Below are 7663 nucleotides of genomic sequence, written 5' to 3' on the forward strand. Positions count from 1 at the left end.
AACGTAATCCAGCATATAAACAGAACCAAAGACAAAAGCCACATGATTATCTCAATAGATGCAGAAAAGGCCTTTGACAAAATTCAACAGCCCTTCATGCTAAAAACTCTCAATAAATTCAGTATTGATGGAATGTATCTCAAAATCATAAGAGCTATTTATGACAATCCCACAGTCAATATCATACTGAATGGGCAAAAACTGGAAGCCTTCCCTTTGAAAACTGGCACAAGACAGGGATGCCCTCTCTCACCACTCCCATTCAACATAGTGTTGGAAGTTCTGGCTAGGGCAATCAGGCAAGAGAAAGAAATAAACAGTATTCAGTTAGGAAAAGAAGTCAAATTGTCCCTGTTTGCAGATGACATGATTGTATATTTAGAAAACCCCATTGTCTCAGCCCAAAATCTCCTTAAGCTGATAAGCAACTTCAGCAAAGTCTCAGGATACAAAATTAATGTGCAAAAATCACAAGCATTCTTATACACCAGTAACAGACAAACAGAGAGCCAAATCATGAATGAACTTCCATTCACAATTGCTTCAAAGAGAATAAAATACCTAGGTATCCAACTGACAAGGGATGTAAAGGACCTCTTCAAGGAGAACTACAAACCACTGCTCACTGAAATAAAAGAGGACATAAACAAGTGGAAGAACATACCATGCTCATGGATAGGAAAAATCAATATCGTGAAAATGGCCATACTGCCCAAGGTAATTTATAGATTCAATGCCATCCCCATCAAGCTACCAATGACTTTCTTCACATAATTGGAAAACACTGCTTTAAAGTTCATATGGAACCAAAAAAGAGCCTGCATCTCCAAGACAATCCTAAGTCAAAAGAACAAAGCTGGAGGCATCACACTACCTGACTTCAAACTATACTACAAGGCTACAGTAACCAAAACAGCATGGTACTGGTACCAAAACAGAGATATAGACCAATGGAACAGAACAGAGTCCTCAGAAATAATACCACATATCTACAGCCATCTGATCTTTGATAAACCTGAGAAACACAAGAAAGGGGGAAAGGATTCCGTATTTAATAAATGGTGCTGGGAAAATTGGCTAGCCATAAGTAGAAAGCTGAAACTGGATCCTTTCCTTACTCCTTATATGAAAATTAATTCAAGATGGATTAGAGACTTAAATATTAGACCTAATACCATAAAAACCCTAGAAGAAAACCTAGGTAATACCATTCAGGACATAGGCATGGGCAAGGACTTCATGTCTAAAACACCAAAAGCAACAGCAACAAAAGCCAAAATTGACAAATGGGATCTAATTAAACTAAAGAGCTTCTGCACAGCAAAAGAAACTATCATCAGAGTGAACAGGCAACCTACAGAATGGGAGAAAATGTTTGCAATCGACTCATCAGACAAAGGGCTAATATCCAGAACCTACAAAGAACTCAAACAAATTTACAAGAAAAAAACAAACAACCCCATCAAAAAGTAGGCAAAGGATATGAGCAGACATTTCACAAAAGAGGACATTCATACAGCCAACAGACACATGAAAAAATGCTCATCATCACTGGCCATCAGAGAAATGCAAATCAAAACCACAATGAGATACCATCTCACACCAGTTAGAATGGCGATCATTAAAAAGTCAGGAAACAACAGATGCTGGAGAGGATGTGGAGAAATAGGAACACTTTTACACTGTTGGTGGGATTGTAAACTAGTTCAACCATTATGAAAAACAGTATGGCGATTCCTCAAGGATCTAGAACTAGAAGTACCATATGACCCAGCCATCCCATTACTGGGTATATACCCAAAGGATTATAAATCATGCTGCTATAAAGACATATGCACACGTATGTTTATTGTGGCACTATTCACAATAGCAAAGACTTGGAATCAACCCAAATGTCCATCAGTGACAGACTGGATTAAGAAAATGTGGCACATATACACTATGGAATACTATGCAGCCATAAAAAAAGATGAGTTTGTGTCCTTTGTAGGGACATGGATGCAGCTGGAAACCATCATTCTCAGCAAACTATCGCAAGAACAGAAAACCAAACACTGCATGTTCTCACTCATAGGTGGGAACTGAACAATAAGATCACTCGGACTGGGGAAGGGGAACATCACACACCGGGGCCTATCACGGGGAGAGGGGAGGGGGGAGGGGGAAGGGATTGCATTGGGAGTTATACCTGATGTAAATGATGAGTTGATGGGTGCTGACGAGGTGATGGGTGCAGCACACCAACATGGCACAAGTATACATATGTAACAAACCTTCACGTTATGCACATGTACCCTAGAACTTAAAGTATAATAAAAAAATTTTTAAAAAGCGACAATTTTTTGCATTGTGCATAAAAATGAAATGTTCGTGTAATAGCCCCTGATAGAAGTTTCCTTGTGACAAGGAGACTTTCCCAAAAAGGAACAAAATGGAATTAGGAGCTCTGCCTGCAATATCCCTAAAGAGACAAAGTATTAATCTTTCTATCACTATAAAAATAGTGAATTTTTTGTTTGTTTGTTTGAGATGGAGTCTCTCTCTGTTGCCCAGGCTGGAGTGCAGTAGTACAATCTCAGTTTACTGCAACTTCCACCGCCTGTGTTCAAGAAACTCTTCTGCCTCAGCCTCCCAAGTAGCTGGGATTACAAGCACCCACCATCAGGCCTGGCTAATTTTTGTATTTTTAGTAGAGACAAGGTTTCACCATGTTGTCCAGGCTGGTCTCGAACTCCTGGCCTCAGTGGTTCACCCACCTTAGGCTCCCGAAGTGCTGGGATTACAGGTGTGAGCCACCAAACCCGGCCAAAAATAGTGAATTTTTTTTTTTTTAAACAGAGTTTCTCTCTGCTGTTGCCAGGCTGGAGTGCAGTTGTGTGATCTCAGTTCACTGCAACCTCCACCTCCCAGGTTTAAGCGAGTCTCCTGCCTCAGTCTCCTGAGTATTTGGGACTACAGACACACACCACCACACCCAGCTAATTTTTGTAGTTTTAGTAAAGATGGGGTTTCATCATGTTGGCCAGGATGGTCTCGATCTCTTGACCTTGTGATCTGCCGGCCTCGGCCTCCCAAAGTGCTGGGATTACAGGCAGGAGCCACTGTGCCTGGCCATGACTTTTTAATAGGAAAAGAAATCGTGTACCAGATACTTCCCTAAACCAGGTCAATGCACAGATTCTCTATATAGCCATCATAAGTAATCTGGCCAGAAATCCCACGATAATCATTATCCCTAAGTGTAAAGTATACATGTAGCCAAATATCAGTATCATGCCGGCAAGTATACTTGCTAGGATGAATAGTTGAAATAGTAACAGAAAATAAGAGCAGATTCATGAATCAGCCTCTTAAAAGTGAAGAAGGTTTGATGCTGGAATTCATCATTTACCCTAGTTTTTGGAAGCTTAACTATTGAGATAAGGAATTTTTAGGCTTATTATTATTATAAGTGTGCTGTCTTTTTTTTTTATAAATAATTGGAGAATACTTACACAAATAACCCTTAAGACAGATTGCTTTGTGAATTATCTATGGTGACTTGTGAAGAATTTCCCCTCTTCCCCAAGGCAACCTACTCTGCCTCCCCTCACCCACCCTTAGGTTTGCGTGTATCTTGAAAGATTGGCCTGCAGAGCCTTCAGGCAAACCATCCTGGAAATAGTTTTTCTCTGGCATCTATGAGTTTATGATTTCTCTCTGCAAAGTGCCAGAGTACAAGATACCTAAATTGCTGTAGAGCCAAGTTAGTGATTCCATCACTGACATACTAATTCGGTCAGCCATTATCTATTGTGTGCCTACTGGGTCCCAGGAATTGCACTGTTTAGGATCCTCGACACAATACTATAAACAAAATTGACAAGGTCCCTGTCCCTGTGAAGCTTCCATTCTATTATGCTGACTATAGCTCAACACTAAGAGTTGATAAATAAGAAACCACTATGGGCACTTCAAGCAAAGGATTCTTAAGTAATCCTATGAATCAATTGGGACAAAGAACTGTTAGGAAGGGAAAAATGGAATTAGAGTACTGATCTGAAGAGAGACCTCCTGGTTAGGAAGCCAGAATCTGCTCAGGCAGGCAGCTTAGGTGAGTGGATAAATGAAAAATCTATTATTTTGCAAGTAGGGAAGGCAGCACAGTAGGGGCTCAGTCAGACCCAGAATAAAGCATTCTTGGAATGAGAGCAGGCTGTTGCTTATGTGCTATGATTTGAGATGAATTGGGAAAGCTGCCAGTTCAAAAATGTCTCTTCCACAGATGTCTGGAAAATGTGAATGTTTACTTCTCTTGGGAAAGGTGGTGGTTAAAAGCATGGACTTTGGAATCAGGCAGTCTTGTTTGTGAATTGCAGCTCTGCAACTTACCGTGTGACTTTAGAGAAGTTGCTTTTCTTTCTTAGCCTCAGCGTCCTCATCTATAAAATGGGGATAATCATACCCCTCACAGGTTTTTTATAAGACTTTTAAAAAGCTATTATAAACCCAATAGTAGCACAGGTACCCAGAAACAGTAAACATTTAATAAATAACAGATATTCTTAATATTATATATAATGAATGTTCCAACTAACTTTCATTCAATTCCCCCTGTGTGCCTGGCATTGTACTGGTCATGATGCAAAAAGGAAGACAGTCTTGAAAACAGCTGAATACAGTAAAATGTGAAAGATGCTCTCAGAGATAGTTATGGAATAAAACTTTGTTTCCTTTTTCTCAAAGCAGAGAAAGGAAGGCGGACATTTCAGGAAAATGGAATAAAAAAGGCTCAGTAGGTGAAAAATATTTTAGGTGAGCTTCCTCCAAGAAACTAAGATGTAGATGGTAGAAATGGAATGTCAATATAAGAGGATACTTCCTCCTAAAAATGCTGTATTCCTTTGACTTCTGCAGCACAGCAGAAGTCTCCCCGTTTCTCTGCACTTTCTCTCTTAAGTTCTTCCCAGTCTCCTTTGTGGTGTCTGTCCTTCACCTCAACTGTTATATGTTGAAATTGCTCAAGACTGCCTGAGGTGTTTTCCTACTCTATATACTCTCCTTAGACATCTCATCTATTACCAAGTGTCCTAGGGTTTCAATTACCACTTAAATGCTAAATTCCAAATTTTTATTTCCATGTCAGATCTCTCGTGAACTACTCCTATTTCTGACAGACTCATATTTCCAGTTATTTTGTGAATATCTTAATTTGGGTGCCTTAAGAATATTTCAAAATTAAATTGTCCAAAACTAACTAATTTCCTTTCCAAGCCTTTTCCAGTGTTCCCGGTCTCCGTAGCACACCATCCACTCTAGTGCTGTCCAAGTTAAAACCCAGCAGTCATTCCTGACTCCAATCTCTCCCTCAATCATCACATTTAATCAGTCATGAAGTCTATTCCTTCCACCTCTTAGACATGAATGTCTCAAGTCTGTTCATTTCCCTATCCTCATTGTCACTACCATAATCTACCTGGGCTATGGTAACGTCTCCCCACAGTTAGGCCTCTTCTCTCCCATACAATCCAGTCTTTATACAGCAGCCAGAAAATGCAGATCTGTCCATGTCAACACTTTGTTTAAAACCCTCCAAAGGCTTCTCTTTCCCCTTAGGATAAATTCCACATTCTTTCCCAAGCTGTCTCTCTTTCAGCTCCAGTCATTGTGAAACTTTCCTTTCCTGGGATTCACTATACAGGCTATTGCTTATCTCATAAGTTTCCCCACGTGTTTCCTCTGCCTGAAATGCTTTGCTCTCCTCTTAACCTAACTACTTCTAGTCATGCTTTAATTATCACTTAAAGATCACTTCCTCAGTGAAACCTTCACAACCCATCACTCTAGGTCTAACCCCCCTCTAATCCCTGTGTTTCAATATTACAGACATTTATCAAGAACCTACCTTGGAGACCGGGCCCGGTGGCTCATGCCTGTAATCAGAGCACTTTGGGAGGCAAAGGCAGGTGGATTTCTTGAGTCCAGGAGTTCAAGACCAGCCTGAGCAACATAGTGAAACCCCATCTCTACAAAAAATACAACAATCAGTCGGGGGTGGTGGTATGTTCCTGTAGTCCCGGCTATTCAGGAGGCAGAGGTGGGAGGATTGCTTGAGCCTGGGAAATCAAGTCTGCAGTGAGCTGTGATCATGCCACTGCACTCCAGGCTGGATAACAGAGTGACATACTGAAAAAAAAAAAAAAAAAAAAAAAAAAAAAAACCTAATATGGGTGAGGTACTGTATCTGGAACTAGGGATATGTATTAGTGAAGAAAGAGAGACATAATGCCTTCCCTCACATAGCTTAGAGCCAAATGGAAGAGACAGAAATTATCAAATAATCACACATGTAAATACAAATTTTAAGTATAAAAAGTGCCATGAAATAGAAGTACATGACGCTTTGAAAGGACTTGGTAGCACAGAAAAGTCATCCCCAAGGAAATGATCGACCTAGACCAGAAGGGTGAGCAGGAGTTAATGATGAATTGGGAGAAGGAAATTAGTTTCTTTCTTTCTCTCTCTTTTTTTTTTTTTTTTGGTGGAGTCTCGCTCTGTCGCCCAGGCTGAAGTGAAGTGGTGCAATCTTGGCTCACTGCAGCCGCCGCCTCCCGGGTAGCTGGGATTACAGGCATGCACCACCATGCCTGGCTAATTTTTGTGTTTTTAGTAGAGACGGGGTGTCACCATGTTGGCTAGGCTGATCCTGAACTTCTGACCTCAGGTGATCTGCCTGCCTTGGCCTCCCAAAGTGCTGGGCTGACAGGCATGAGCCACTGTGCCTGGTCAGGTAATTAGTTTCAGTAAGGGGCCAGCATATTACAGGTCCTGGGTCAGGAGAGATTTAGATGCACTCAAAACCTGAAAGAAGGCCAGTGTAACTGGAGATCAAAAAGCAAGGGCACCCTGTGATGGTTAATACTGAGTGTCAATTTGATTGAAGGATGCAAAGTATTGTTCCTGAGTGTCTGTGAGAGTGTTGCCAAAGGAGATTAACATTTCAATCAGTGGGCTGGGGAAGGCAGACCCACCCTTAATCTGGTGGGTACAATCTAATCAGCTGCCAGCAAATATAGAGCAGGCAGAGAAACGGGAAAAGCTGAGACTGGCCCAGCATCCCAGCCTACGTCTTTCTCCCGCGCTGGATGCTTCCTGCCCTCGAACATCAGACTCCAAGTTCTTCAGTTTTGAGACACAAACTGGCTCTCCTTGCTCCTCAAACTTGCAGACAGCCTATTGTGGGACCTTGTGATTGTGTAAGTTAACACTTAATAAACTCCTATATACATATAGGAGTTTATTATATATATTTCATATGTATATCCTATTAGTTCTGTCCCTCTAGGGAACTCTGATTAATACAGATTTTGGTACCAGGAGTGGGTTTTGAGAGAAACAGAATATTAAGGATGGAGTTCTTTCATTGGTTTAGGGGTTTCTGGAGTTAGCTGCTTAATATGGTTAGACCTGAAAATGCTAAGGACTCTACTTCTAATAGTATGGAGAACACTGATAGTCCTTGGCATGAACTGCTTATAGAGTTATGCAAAATAAATGCATTTGACACTCCTGATTCACTGCTCATGAGAGGCGAGGAGATTAGTGACCCTATATATAATACCTTTGAACCAAGGAACATAATGGAGCTGGTTGGTTACCCCTAAGTTCAGTGGACAAAGTGATG

This window comes from Papio anubis, chromosome 1, assembly GCF_008728515.1.
Source record: "Papio anubis isolate 15944 chromosome 1, Panubis1.0, whole genome shotgun sequence".
Lineage (NCBI taxonomy): Eukaryota > Metazoa > Chordata > Mammalia > Primates > Cercopithecidae > Papio > Papio anubis.